Source organism: Passer montanus, unplaced genomic scaffold (assembly GCF_014805655.1).
Source record: "Passer montanus isolate IOZ18808 unplaced genomic scaffold, ASM1480565v1 scaffold18, whole genome shotgun sequence".
NCBI classification, from domain to species: domain Eukaryota; kingdom Metazoa; phylum Chordata; class Aves; order Passeriformes; family Passeridae; genus Passer; species Passer montanus.
This window is the reverse complement of record NW_024365381.1, coordinates 13,622,779-13,638,150: the sequence shown is the minus strand read 5'-3', so window position 1 is coordinate 13,638,150 and position 15,372 is coordinate 13,622,779. Positions and strand designations below refer to the sequence as shown.

General features: G+C 45.0%; 1 protein-coding gene across 2 annotated transcripts in view; it reads right to left on the bottom strand.

The window, feature by feature from the left end:
* Positions 1-15,372, bottom strand: part of NR1H3 (nuclear receptor subfamily 1 group H member 3) — a 30,649-nt gene that overhangs the window by 14,475 nt on the left and 802 nt on the right. Inside the window, exon 1 of one of the 2 annotated variants that reach the window (XM_039705277.1) lies at positions 14,740-14,888. The exons of the other annotated variant lie outside the window; for it this stretch is intronic. The gene's annotated coding sequence lies outside the window, so the exon portion shown is untranslated. Of the gene's footprint in view, positions 1-14,739; positions 14,889-15,372 lie in introns of those variants that run through there. 2 annotated transcript variants of the gene reach the window in all.

Genomic DNA, 15,372 nt, shown 5'->3' with positions numbered 1-15,372 from the left:
CAGTGACAGCAAATATGAAACCTAAACCTACAGATAGAAGGAAGCCCTACTGTGGGAGAGTACAACCTAACCGGTGTGATTTGCAACTAATTCGAAGAAACTCATGGTCCTCAAAGGAACAATGTGACTACCACATTCAACTTCTTTAAAAAAGTCTTCCCAGGAAATTTTGCAGAATCTGAAAACCTTGTGGAAGCAGCACAGAGCATCAGATAGAGATGGGAACTTTACTGCAATAAATCCAAACCCAATTTGTATTCCTAGTCCTATGTAAGCTCCTCACCAATGCTGACACAGATGTCTCTGGACATGTCTGGGCATGAAACAAGAAAGCAAAGAGTAAGCTTCTGCATCTCCACATTCCTTTAAACCACGCAAAAGACTCACTCAAAGATTAATTATTGTGCAGAATGAATCACCAGCAGCACTACTGCAGCAATTTTTCAAAGGAAGGGTTTGATCACCCATCTGAGGGACTGAGTAACAGTGCTCAGGCCCAGGCCTCCAGTACAGTGACCCATTCTTAGTGCATCCCTGCCTCAACTGAAACTTATTCCAGAAAACAGGAGGGTACAGTCTGATGGGATTTCAGAACCGTGTGATCTGCACAACGACTGACATTGCAAGAGTGAAACCTGCTGTCAGCAGGACATCTGGAGACCAGAGGGGAGTGTCTCAGAGACTGCAAGCTACCAAGAGAGGGGAATATAAACCCATGTGCACATCCAGGACACAGCAACAGAGAAGCCACTTTCTTCACTGCAGACCTACCCTGTGTGTTCCTGCTTCATGCACCAGCCTCCAACCGTCCCAAAACAGAATGGGCCAGATATAAAAGGTTAATTGTTTTCTCTGCTCCTAAGACATAGCATTTTTTTCTTTTTTAGGTGCAATAATAGCACTTGCAGGCTGTGGAAAACCAACCTAACCACGAACAGCAGCACTCTGGTGCTAGGTAAAGAAACCTACTGAGCATTTTCCTTGCATGCACACAAGTGAGAGGCTGTATGATGAGGCGTGAGGCTTAGTTTTCACAGAAATGCATGAGGATTGTTTTTACATGACTAAAAATCTTGCCAAGTTTTGTACTAATAATCACATTATTAGAGATTCACACCTTCCAATCTGCACCACCACTTCAACTAAAAATGCAGAAAGGTGATGCAAGCCATAACTGCAAGAGGGAACACTGTCTTCTTGACACAGTCAGCTGTGCTGCCTCCCATTGTCTGTCTCAACTCCTTCAGTTTCAGAAACCAGGACTGGCCATGTGACAAAAGATGAAGCAATCACTTCTCCTAAATGCAGCATCTTGAAGAATAACCTGATGAACAGATAAACTCCAGTGAAGAAACATGTGGAGATGAAAGGCTGAGGGAAACAAATTTCTGCTAGCCCTTGCCACCCATGTCTCAAATGTAACACTAAACACTTCTGAAATGCATCACCATCAGCTTTGCCCTACTCCATTTCTTCCATCTCTCCCTCTTTTCTGAGAAAACAGAACAACTCAGATACTGATGGTCTCCAGGTCAGCACTCTTACAACAAAGAGACTAAAGATGGCAGCCCTGGCTCTTGCACCTCATGCTAAATGTCAGAAACAATCTCAGCCCATTCCCTCAGCTGAGTCCTCCTCTAAGCCAGCTGAAGCACTTACACATTCTTCTCGAAGACTGATCTGACCCATCATCAACAGACTAAGCTACAGAATATACCAAACTATTGTCCCACATTCACTGAGGACAAGCAAAGGAGATACCACTGGGCAGCACAGAATATATAGAAACCAAATGAGCCAAATGCAGTTAGTGTGACCCTTCTGCTAAAGAGGGCTGTCCTCTTCCTGGTATTCTTAGTTTGGCACTTTCTGTGAGGAGTTAAAGGATGAGGAACCAGATCAGATGCAAGCACATCTCTGAAGAAACTGTATTGTGTAACACATGAACAATCAGAGAAACAGTACAACAAGCCCTTTACCTCCAAATAATGGATGCTCAGAGGAAAGATGAACTTTTTAGGAAGTTTGTTCAAGTCTCTGTGATGCTTCAAAACAGGATTTACCATCTCAGTCCTGGCCCTGTAAATTACAATATCCTACAGTTTCTGCCAAGGCAAACATATATAGCTATGTTTCAGTTCTGTACTGAATCATAAGCTGGCACTCTGCAGCAAGTCAGCATCAGCAGAAGAGACCTCATGTTTGCATACATATGCTAAACATGACTGTGCTCATTGTGTGTCAACAGGATGGCACCTCTGTGCATGGGCTTTAATAGGCTGTTGGTGAACAAATGTATCTGACAGGAAAGGCTATCTTTCAGAGGTAACTAAAGCAGGGATATAATTTGGCATTTTGGCTTCTAGGTGTTCTCTGACATGCAGTATAGATTCACACTGGCTGCTAGCATTTATCTTTGAAAGCTGGGCCCACGGCAGTGCATAATGACCTCTGCTGAAACCTAAATGCACAATTCACACAGTGATAATGCTACCTTGGCTATCAAATGCTGGCTGCAGATCTAAATGGCCAAGAAAACACCACCAGTTAGATTTCACAGGACTCTACAGCACCAGCAGGGAACTAAGCCCTTGAGAGGCACCACTGCTACAATCCCTTCATACAGAGTAACCATATTTTGTGACCTGCTTCTCCTATGCTGTGCCTGGTGTAGCAGCCAGAGTATTTTCAATCTTCCGTAGGATCTTGGTACTACCTCGTAGCTGTTTCAGAGAAACAAAGATTATCCCCAGCTCATGTTGGCTCATCCTTCTTCCTTCCCTCTACATCATCATATTTCTCAAAAAATGCTGAAACAGATAGCAGGTCTGTGAGCGAGGAAAAAGTATACATATGACATGTTTCAATTAGGAAAAAGTTGGAAAAGACACCTTGTACCTTTCAAGACAGAAAACGAATCTGTTGCTTTGAAAATTAAGTAATATTACATGTGAAAACTGTCAAAACTCACACGGAAAAATAATAACTTCAGACTGACAACAGGAGAGACAAAACACAAAAATGCAAAATGTGAAAAGCAGTGCAACAGGATACTGTAAAGAATGATTCTGAACAGTATGTCTACAAAGAATGGAAAAAAGTTCTGCAATTCTCAGGGAACAGACTAGCTCAGGGCTCCTGCTGTAAATCCCCCTCTAAGAGAACTGCAGGGACAGAATTTGAAATCACATTATCCATTTTGATCTCCCAGAAGCATAAAGGCAACCATAAACTTGAAAGAGTTTGCGAGCCACTGTTAGTCCCAAGCTGATAAAGAAAAGCTACAGCCTCCCAATTGCTTTCATTTGCTGTCCAGCTAATCTTCAGCTGACCATGAGCAGCTGTCCAAGATTGTAGCTCTGCTTTGTAAGCCTTTTAAGTTGTTTCTGCATAATTGTCAATGGTGGCAGAGTCCTACAAGTCACTCCCAGCTGCACAGCTACATTCCAGTCTCTTGCCCTCAAATTAAGGGTCTTAGTTGCCACCTCTCCCTCCCTAGATCAGTTCCAAAGCCTGCCTCTCTCCCCCTGTTCCCTGCCTTACTTTGGGTTTTACTCCTGCTGCTGACCAACTCCTTTATTACCCATAACTTTGCTGATTTGCCCAGGCATTTGTCTCTCCCTTTGAAGTGGGCTCACTGCAGCATCCAGCTCTCACTGGGTTTCGTTTGGTCTCAACACAAGGCACACTGTCTCCTACCCAGGTCAGGCGTGGAAACCACCACAAAGCTCAGAGAGCAGCAGCAGAAATGACTAATTGAAAAGATTAAAATAAACAAATGTATGTCACTTGGTTGAAAGAGTACTGGGAAGAGAAGAAAGGTGTAACTATGGTTTCCTGAAAGGTATTACTCTGAAAGACAGTACGTCTAAAAGAACACCGAGAAGGGAAAAGTCTGGCTATTACAGAAAAAAACCCTAAAGCTGAGTTCTGGGAGACTGGAAGTCTCCATAACTTTCCTTCTAGAATTAGACCTTATAATTACAACCAAAATACAAAGAGTTCTATGGACATTTATGAATCTGAACTTAATATGACTTAGCTATTCTGTGGGTGAAGTGTCTATTATAAACAAACAATGGTAGTTCCAAGCCAGTTTCTCCCTACATATGGCAAGAAAGAATGTAGGACTGAAATAAGTGAACAAATGGATTAGCAAAGTAAATTAGAATCTGAAGGCACAACTGTATGACCAAACTCAATGCAATAAAACAGGGCAGAATAAGCCCAAAGGAGTTCTGCTTTGCTCCATAAAAAGTAAAAAAAAAAAAACAAACAAACAAAAACCTGCTCCTTGTCCACAATCTGCAGAGTACAATAGTTGTTTATTTGTTTATTTCCTGCAGAACCTGTGGACTCCCTCATTTTGGAAACATGGCTTCCCAAATTTTACATCAGATGACGACGGTCCCACCCAGGGAACTACAGGCTCTGCAAAGCCCACCCCCAACAGCAACTGTTTTGCAAGTCAGCCTTCCTGTTCAAAGGCCTCATCCAGAAGCAGGTGCTCCCTGCTCTCTCACCTGCCTCTCATTATACCGTGCCTGGCAAAGGCTGTGGTTTTGGGTTTGCCCTTCCCTTCAACTCTTGGTTTCAGTCTGATCAAAGAGAGCCATGTCAACACAAGGAGCAAGAGGAAAAGAAAGCATACATGTGATGTTTTCAGGGTAGGGAAGATCATGAAATGGACTGTGCCTTTATTTTTCCTCCCTCCCTCTCTCCCAATTGCCAGATGTCCTTGGTTCTGCAACTGAGTGGAGGAGAAAGGAGATGAGGTTATTAGAGTTCATTCACACTGCACACAGGGCTGCTCCCGCCTCTCTTCCTGTTTGCAAGGAAATATTACTCCCTCTGACAACGGGAGACAGAAAGAGGCAGACAAGTGGATAGGGGAAGAGTGAGAAGAGGGAAGGGATGGGAGAGAGGAGAGGGAAACAAGGAGAGGTAAGAAGGGATTATGGTAAGAAGATAAGACTTTTCCCTGGTTAATGAACTGGAAATGAATAACAGTCATATCAGGAGTAATGTAGCCACCTTGCTGCCATGAAATTCCTTTAAAAGGCCATTGACACAAGTTCCTTTGAACTCTGGAAAACAACACAACCCTGATCTGGATAAAAAAAAATTCTAACCCCTTCTAGGCTTTCTACTGTCACCTCAGCTTTCAAGCTTCTGGCTAACCTAGGGTATAGCCACCTCAGGAATGGCCAAAACCAGGGCATGCACAGGCTTACAGCAAGGAAGATGTGACAGCAGCAGCATCCCTCCATCCTCCCCTCCAAGCCATCCTGTAAAACAACAAATCATCCCTCCTCAGTTCTGTCCGGCCAGATGAGCTGTGTAGCCAGTTTCTCAATGTGGGCAGGGGACAAAGCAGAGTCACTTCAGAGGGACACCAACTTCTGCAGCACTCAGGGATGAACACGAGCAGAACTTGCTGTTTGTAGCTGAACTGCAATAATCCCCGGCATCTGGCCATGACTCCAGCTCACTGACAGCTCAACACCACTATCAGCACCGACCTTCAGATGGCAGGAAGCACGACTGAGTCTCTGATAGGGGCTTCCTACAGGAAAAATTCCATCTGTACTCCTCCCAGGAGGATGAAACACTCAGAGCAGCTGCCCTCTCCTGCTAGCAGAAAGCAAAGGGCAGCTCTGTGCCACTTCTGGGGAAGCAAAAGAGAGGGAATCCAGCCTGGGTCCTTATCCACAGAATGTGTCAGCATCAACTGTAATAGCAATTTTTCCCTATGGAAACTCACTTTAAATTGGAAACAACATTCTTTTGCCGGTAGCACTCAATTTCTCCAAGCAAATTTAGCTATCCTAGCAATAAGTCTTTTTTTCCCCTTGCACATGTATCTACGCAGACATGGTTTAAAGTTGAGGTGTCTGCAGCTCATTAATCCTGCTGCTGACCAGCTCTCACACACCCTTCATGCAGCAATAGCTCACCACATCCTACTTGAAGGCCAAAAATGCAATCTGACCCCACCACCTCTGTTTCTTTATAAATGCCACTGCATGACATCATGGAAAACAGGACCACAGACTCAGTTCCTTTCTGGATGCCTTCTCTATATTTACTCAGCCATCAATATCTTGTTCTGCACAGTTATACATAGCTATGCAAAACATAACAGTTAGGGATTCTTTGAAGCAACAGTTTTATAACCCAGGGCTTCCTTTGTCTTCCCAGAGAACAGAGTTTAAAAGAGACAAGAAGTAATAGCATCACCAAGATCAGGAGCAATGAAAATAACCAATTAGGTCCAAAAAGCTGGGTTTTTCTAAATGGGGCTTGCATAGAAGTAGGAAGGGAGTGGGGAGAATTAGAAAAGCTCTCTCTTCAATTATTGTGGACTTTTCTGGGAGCACATATTACAGAACAAAAACTCTACCACAGATCCTGTATTCCTCCTTCATGACCCTTAGTCCCCACAGACATTATAGCCCCCCTTCAGGGAAACATGAGTCTGATTCACAGCAGATTTGAGAAGTCACCCCAATGCTATTTCCAATCTGAAGCAAGAGATCAGAACTTTAAGGAAAAAAAAAATCCCCAAAATAACATCCTGGTAGTGGAAATGCCAGGGAAAAGGGCTAAACCTAGTCCATAAGGAATAAGAGGACCAATAACATTATGTCTAGAAAAGAGCACTGCAGGCCTTTTTTCTGCAGATAGAAAAATGTAGTGATAAATAATCCTACAACATACTGGGGTTTTTTTACCTGTTTCCTTAAAAAATTATTTCATCTCAACTATGCACTAAGAGAACAGTATTTCATGATCCATGCCCATTCTAGCCAAGCACTTTTTATCAATGGAAATCTCCTCAGCTCCCCAGGCTGTCTCAGTGCATCTCTTCAACACAGAACCTCAAACTGCTGTTGACTCCTCTGAGCAGGAACATGGCACAGTCCACTAAGTGCACTGAGCTACTAAAACAGACAAAAGCAAAGAATAAGCAGCTGCACCATTTTATGAGGAAGACAAGATGACAAAAGACACATAGAACCATAGCATATGCCATGGCAAAGCCAAAAAAATAAACAAAAGAGAACTTAAAAGCTCTCAACTCCTATCCCTTGTCCAGACTACATTCTGTTTCAAACTGGTCTTCTCCATCCTCTACCAGCTATGAAATTAGAGGACATGAAGAAGAGAAGCAAAAGAGGAAAGAACAGAAGGGGAAGGCTGCTTACAGTAAAACTGTTTGTTCATTTTACTGACTTCCTCCTTTCCTCCCACCCCAGGAGAACTTCCATCAGCATACTGCACATCACCATAACTGATACAAGATTGCTTCTGGGAACCAACCTCTTAATAATGTCTCTATAAAACACTTCATATCCAACCCAAAAGCATCAATCAAAACAAATCTACTGCTCACAGGCAAACCAGAAATACAGTACTGGATTGCAAAACACGCAGGAAACTCATTAAGATTCCCTTCAGGGCAGTAGGGGAAAAGCACCAATTCCCATTCATAGAAGGATCATCCCTAGATGCTGCACAGAGGTCAGGAAGAAATTACAGTACTACTGAAATACCCATACAAAGAATACATCAGAGGGATACTGTAAAAGAGTTTTAAACTGCTTCAGAGTAAGCCTGACCTACCTTCAGAGCAGTCTATTCCCCACTCAAGCATCATCAGAGATCTATTTTGTTGGGTTTTGCTAATACTGCTCTTAGAACAGCAAGAGGAGAGAGACAGGCTTGCAGATGTACATATCCAAACACAGATCAGCCAGAAGACTGCAGCAGAGCAATGAAGGAGATCAGAAGAGCTGCCAAGAAACACAGTGAAGACTGGCAGAGGGGGGCAGGACAGAATAAAGGACTATTAAGAGCTTTGCTGCAAAGTAAACTTGCCCTGCTTTTGACCACTCTTCTGGATTCTGGCCTGTATAGGCTATTTTTGCTGTGGGGGTCATTGCAACTGAACCCTTACAAGGTACAGTATCAACAAAATAAGGAGGACTTCCCTGAGTTTTATAAACCCACCAAGCAGAAGCTAGGAGGGAAGGGTTAAAGGTCTGAAAATGAGATAAAGATATCTGTGTGACAGGAAGGGAGCATGTGAGAGGGCGTGTGACAGGCTGTGTAGCAGAATGTGTGTGTCAATCTCATTGCCTTCGAGGCCCTTGGCCAAATGTGGAGCTGAACTTTCTGCAGACTTTGTCCTGCCAAGTCATGTTCCCTTCTCACACTGCCTGACATCACCACAAATACTCAGCTCGAAAACAGTCCAGAGCCGGACAGAATCCACCGCTCAAACCCCAGCCAGTGAAACGGCTGCGCTGCGGGCACACCCACCAGATGGGAAAACAGAGCCACCAACTCTCCTCAAGGCTGTCTCCAAGCACCCACGAGGCCTCACCCTCATCCACGCACAAAGTGCGCTACCAAGGTACAGAGACCAGAGGTGCTAACAGACCAAAGCTTTCCTATTGCCCCAGTAGCAACTCGGAACAGACTCAAAGTCTGCACAAAGGTTTCAACAGAAAAATGCAAAAGAATGTAACCATCAGACCATCTGCGTGTGTCAGGAGCATCCTGCCACAAGGAGTGCAGTCTATTCCCAACTCTGGCACAACCCTGCCACAAGAAGGGAGCCATCACACATGACCCAAGGACAAATGAGAAGCCAGTGATCCTGCAAAGACTGATGCTCAAGCAGGGTCTGCAGGAAGCCAGCATGTGTTATCCTATCAGAGCACTCCAATAACCCTGACTTCTCAGAAATAAGTGCAAATCCAAGATCAAGGCTGCAAAATGCAGCACATGTACAAGCGTGTGGGAGTAGGCGATGGGACTAAGCCAACAAGTGGCTCCATTTCTTATTTTGATCCTTGTGTCAAGGAAGAAGGGTGTGGATGGCCCATTGATTCTGGGACACTGCTAAAGGCACCACCCAGAGCAAGTATCAGGGAGTAGCAGTGGAAGATGATACTGAAACAAGAGAGAAAAAAGTCTGCAGTCTCTTCTTGTTTTTTTTCTTCAACCTTCACCCCCAGTCTGCTGCTTAAAACCAGCTCTTCAGAAAATGCCCTCAAAGTACAACCGATAGGGAGAAAATTAACATTTTCTTCAGGCAAAGGTTTCTCCTTTCTCCACTCCTGTTCAATTTCTACAAGAACAAACAGCAGCTTGGGAGCTTTCTGCAGACCAAAGAAAAATTTTTCTTCAGTCCCATACAGGCCATAAAGTTATGTCTCTGCTTTTCAGACACACAGTGATAACAGAGGCTACCTTGTATGAACTATAGTTATTCTATATCTTACATTTTAAATTTTTATTTTTCATTTTAAAACACCCCTCACAGCAAAGTTCCCTCTTCCTTTGCTAAAGAAGGGGTTCTGACACCTTCCTTAAAGGCGCATTAGTGCAATCGTTGCCTGTCCTCATGCTATATGGACCTTAAATCATATCCTTATCTATCATACCCTTACCTGGCTTCCTGTCCAGACATGCAGATGCCTGAGAATGTCCATCTCACCAGCTGCAAACACAAAAGCCATCTTTTGAACTTCTTCCTAGCCCTTTCACAGAAATGAACATATTATTCCTTTCCTGCACACAACAGCTAAAGGTGAGAAGCAGTCAATCAGAAGACTGGAATCACAAAGTTGTTGTTTGAGGGCCAGGTGACAGCTTCTCCATCTACTCGTGGAGCTTGCAGCTGGCTGAGCTGAGCTGCCCTGCCTCGGTGGCACTTCTCATGCAAGCCAATGAACGCTGCCGAGGGCTGCCCACAGGACTCTGAGTGTGCATGTGTGCCTGCATGTCAAGGCATGCACCACCACAGCAAGTCCCAAAGGCTGTTCCAGTGCAAGTTCATGTGCCCACACAAAGCTGCATGTGAGCTTCTGCTGGCAGACGTGCAAAAAGCCACTACGTGTGCATCTCTGACTGTCAAATCCTCCAGCAAAAATCTCTGGCAAGGCATGTGGAGTCCTTTGGGGGCTGGCACATTTCTGCATGTATGTCCGTGGCAACCAAGACATACTCTAGAACTGTTACAGAAACCTACCTGTTTGCCCTCATTTCATAAGAGCTCTAGATGAGACTACTTAAATTCCAAATGTTTTCCTTTAAATTGGTTTTTCACACAGTTTTCAAGATTACACTTGTTAATTTATTTTCTAAGTCAATGGCAATTTATGATGAAATTTTAAACAACCATTTAAACACGCGCAGGCCCTATTCAAGCAGGACATGGCTACTGGAGAATGTTTAAAAAGTCTAACTCCTAAACTCGAGAAAGTCATGAAGTCCAGAGAGTCAGTACAAAATAATTATTTCTTTAAAAGTCAGAGAGATTAGTTTCTTCAATTCACTTATTAAATTAGTTCAGTTCACTCAAAGGTGGTGCAGGCAGTATAAAAGGGGTGGAAGGTACCTCTCTCTTAGAATCTCCAAATGAAAACAAGACAAGGAATGATGAGTTATGCTCATTCTAAGATCTGGAAAGAGACAATTACCAAAACTAACCAGTTCATTCTGCTAAATACAGATAAGACTACCCTGACAGAATCAGTTATTTAATAGCACACTCCAGCAAGCATATTTTCTCTTATGCATCCAGCGCATGATTTGTGTGATTATAGTATAAGTATAAAAAAGTGCATATTTGATTTGACCTTTTCATTCAAACTGAGTTTTGTACAAGTCATGAGGAAAGAAATTCACCCAGTAATTACAACTGGCCATTTTGTAATGTAAACATTTACTGTGATATAATAGCATAAATAGATGTATGCAGATACACTGTATCATCCTGTTTGGCAAGAAGCAGTAAGAGATGAGCCTAACTGATTAGACTAAAGCTGCCTTTTAAGAAATTATCAAATGCAAAACAAACTTTAAATGAATTATTTAAATCACTAACTTTAATCATGATTTCTACCAGCAAGTGGGAAGCCTTGATTTAAACCAATTGACCTTGTTTGCCTCATAGCTGCAGGAGGACCAGTGGGCCAACACTGCCCCGCTCCCTGGAGAGAGACAGGACATGACCTCCATGCCCTATTGGTTTCAAGAAATTTTGTGAGCATATTTGCCAATATTTTTTAAATCTTAAAACAAACTAGAAAGCCTTATATGCCAGGAGACACCTACTCTCCTGTCAGTCATGTGCTTTAGCAATCAGTCTGATACTCACCTAACACCTGACTCTGCAACATGGCTTTTAAATTGCTTCAATTCTCACATCCCACAAGATAGCTCTCCTACTTAATCCTTATAGGCACTAGTTTCGGTCTGCTCAAAACAAGAATTAGATTTCTCATTCTCTAACGTTTTCTCTTCACTTCTTCACCAACTTCCCACTAAATAAACTTCTTTTTCCCCTCCTGAAACCTACTGGGAAAATCTGCAAAGCTCTGCTCTCCTCTGTCCACTACCTTAGTTAACCTTTGTCCTCCCCAAAATAAGATTGTTAAGAGTTTGACAGTGCATACTTCAAAGTGATTTAAAATATTACACCAATCACCTTAACATTTTCTTTTTGACACTCCATAAAGCAAGTAATTTTGCTTTACAGGAAATCTGGTTTTGAGATCTCCAGATACAAAAGTACAAGTTACACTAGCTTTAGGGATGTCTTCTTTTCAGTGGGATCACAAGAAAATTTTTTTTCTATGTTCCAAATATGGAAAGAAAAAGTATTTGGTCACAGGAAGTCACAGAACAAAACTGACACAGGAATGCTAAAGGAAGCCATTGTACCGTTTCTAAGTGATATATTTTTAAGGTTTGACTGAACATGGATAGCCTGTTTTTATTTAAACAATATTAAACACATCTCTCAAACCTGAAGTAACTACAATGAAAATGTTAATTCAAACACAGTACTTGTACACTGGCAGAAGTATGATCTAATGACCAAGTTCAACCTGTCTATAAGCCTTAATGCAGACCTGTACCTATCAGAAGGAAGCACTCCCCTGAACTCCCTCCTAAGATGAAGCTCCTTCACACCAAGACAGTTTCCACAGCCAAGAGAATGTGACTCTGCCTTCCTGAGTTATTATGCTGTAAGGAAAACAAGTTAATACATCCTACAGAAGACCAGCAGAACATCCTCTCCCAATGAAACAAGGTATCTTTGTATAGAATAATAAAATGGTTTCGAAGGGACCTAAAAAATCAAGTAGGTTCCACCCCCACAGCAATGGGCAGGAACACCTATGACAGCTCTGGAAGACTGACTTTTTTCCAAGGCTGTCAGGTGTGTGAATCTCATTACTTGGTGGGGGAGGGAAAGAGGGAGAGTGACAAACAATCTGATAAGCTTTCCTATTCAACATGCAAAGACCCACACATCTGCAACAATGAGACTCTCACAGCAGCTGCTTCCAGAGCAGAAAGCAGGATCATCCTTCAGTGCGCCCAAGACAAAGCACATTATATTCTATACTCTTCCTTAGACAGATGGAATCACAACTTCTGAAAAACAGCAACAGTTAAAGATTTTTACATTCAAAACTTGAAATTTTCAAAACTGTCAGTCTTGACAGCCATACAATCACAGCCCAGATCTAATTACAAGAGACATACTTCTAAGATGTGAGGCCATCACCACTTGATCTAACATTCAACAACAGCAAAATTCCTCCTGTTTGCCTCAGAACAAGCATGCCAGGTTGGGAGGACTAACCCGAGAGAAAGGAAAAGAAAGTCATAGCAATCAAATGCACTTCACCACACTGGAAACACCACTCTTCCTGCAGGTGTAAGACAGGGACAAGGCAGCAAACTCCTGCTCTGAATTTGTAGGGCTGCATGCCTGTCCTGCACAGCCACCCCTGCCTCCCTGCACAGCCAGCTGGTAAGGAAAACATGCTGACAAGGCACAGGGAGCTGCAGCAGCAGTAACTGGAAACAGCAAGTGAGAGCAACCCCAGGCACACTGCCAGGACACAATAATTCTGTGATAAAGTTTCCTGTCCCTATTTTTTTTAGATTAGGCAATTTATATATATATATATAGTCCCTGCTGTGGTACTTCTCCCTGCATCCCTTCACAACAGGAGCAGCTGCAAGTTTCCTCTGGCAGCTACAGAACTCCCATGCAGCTCCACAACGACCCATTTTCTACCCTCCCTCAGGCTGGCTTAGCTTTATTTCCTCCACCTTTTATTTTGGGGGTCTGGGAGAAAGTTGTTAAATATTTTCACCCTGTTTTTTCTCCTGCAAAAGCCGGCCTTCCTGTATCAAAAAGAATGCACGGGCATATTCACGTATGAGAAAGAAGTATCACTGCAAGTGCTGGATTTCAAAAAGGGGTCACACCAGGAAGCCACACAGCCTGTCTGCCCTCACAAGCCTTGCAGCAGTGGGATCTTCTGGTGAATACACCACAGGTGCAGTGACAAAGAAGTGTACCAAGGCCAATCTCCACCTGGTCCTGGCACAATGTGTACCACATCCAATGCCCTCTTTCCACAACCCAAATCGTAGAAGGGTAGAGCTCAGCAACAACTGGCTGAAGTTTTCAAACAGTTTTTGTTTCCATAATTAAAATATAAGGAATGTTTTGCTCTTTCAGCAAGGGGGTTATGTCTCGATTCAGACTCAATTAAAAAAAATAAATCAAGCCCACAACTCAGTAAAGGAAATAAAAAACATGTTTTCTGTTTTCTTTTGTCTGTCCTCAGGTATAGCCTTCTCTCTGACACCCAGGAACAGCAGATCAACTCCATGTACCTTGGAACATGAAGCAGATCTGAGAGGACTCTTCCCTACAGACAAACATAACCTGCAGTCATAGCCAGAAACTGTCTGACACACAGTGATCCAAACTGTTAGTCAGAAACGTGACTCAGTGTTGGAGACTCCCTCAAAAAAGCCTTGCAGGGAAGAACCCAGCTGTCCCTTTAGGAAAATGAAAAGAAGGGAAGGAATTTTCAGGAGACAGAGCATTTGTCTTTCACTGGTGATCCAAGGTTTGCTTCCAGCCCATAACAAAACCCTGTCTTGACAGATCTGTGGACTTTAGCAGCATAAGCGACAGTGAAAGAGCACAGTGAAGAGTAACCACCAATGTAAGCAAAGTTACCTTTCAACAGCACCATGCAAACTAACAGCCATACAGGCAAGTTTCTGTCCTAGAAAACTCGCGACCTGGGTTGACAGGATGCAACAGGTGAATGACACAGAGAACTTCAAGCTGAGCAGAGAGGAAAGCTAACAAGTTACCACAAAGCAAGTAAACATCTCCTGACAGCACGTCCGGAGACAGCGGACAGAAACCCGGGCTCCTCAGGCGCAGGACAACAGCCACCAGGAACTGACACCACTCCCCAGCCGCCTCTGACCCCCTTAGCAAAGGGACTCCCTCCGACAGCGCGGCCGCGCACGACGGCCGGCGCCGGGCTCCGGAGCCAGGCCGAGACAGTGACCCCTTCCCTCCCGTCCGCCGGGCCCCTCTCGGGTGCCGCCGCCGGCCCGGCCCGCACCCCGCCAGGCCACGGGTGCCTCAGCGGGACGGGCCGCCGCCGTCCCTCTTCCTTCCAGCACCTTCCAGCGCCGCCCGGCCCGGCCGGCAGCAGGACGCGGGCGGGCGTCGCTGCGCCGCCGGCTCCGGGTCGCAGGGAACGCTGCGGCGCTCGGGCCGGCGCAGGCCGCGGGGCGGGACAGCGCGTCCACGTCCCCCGCCGTGAGTCACGGCCCCGCGGGCGGCGAGAAGGAGACGCCGCCGCCCCGAGAGCCAGCGCGAAAAGTTACCGGCGTGGGCCGCGGCTCCCGGCGATGCGCGGCCGCCGCCCCCCGTAGCGCAGGTGCCCGAGCCGCGGGCGGGAGGGGCGGCCCGGCCCGGCGCTGCTCCCGCCGCTGCTCCCGGCGCTCTTCCCGGCGCCGCGGCGGAGCTGCCGTGATGTCACGCGGGCCCGGGTCACGTGCAGGCGCCGCCCGCCCCGCTCCGCCCCCGCGGGTCCCGAAGGCTCCGGGCGCGGGTGATTCCCGGCGGTGGGAGCGTACGGGGCCCGCCGGCCCACCCTCAGCCCAGCAGCAGCAGCGGAGCAAAACCAGCAGCAGCAACGGCACAATCCCAGAGCAGGTGCCGCAGGTTCTCTCCCCTCCGCAGAGAACCTTTTTCTTGCAGCACTCGCCAAGAACTTCCTCAGTGGTGCGGTATCGGTAAACAAAGAAAAAAAAAAACAAAAAAAAAAAAACAACAACAACAAAAAAAAAGAACGCGGCTTCAAACAAAGAAAAAGAAAAAAAAAAACAACAAAAAAAGAACGCGGCTTCGTGCTGTCCTAGAGATGGGAAATAGAATTCAGTTTAAATTCACTAGGTATTCGAGCATGAGCAAATTGAACACGTTTTTCCGTCCAGCTGAGCCTCGTGTATTGCACC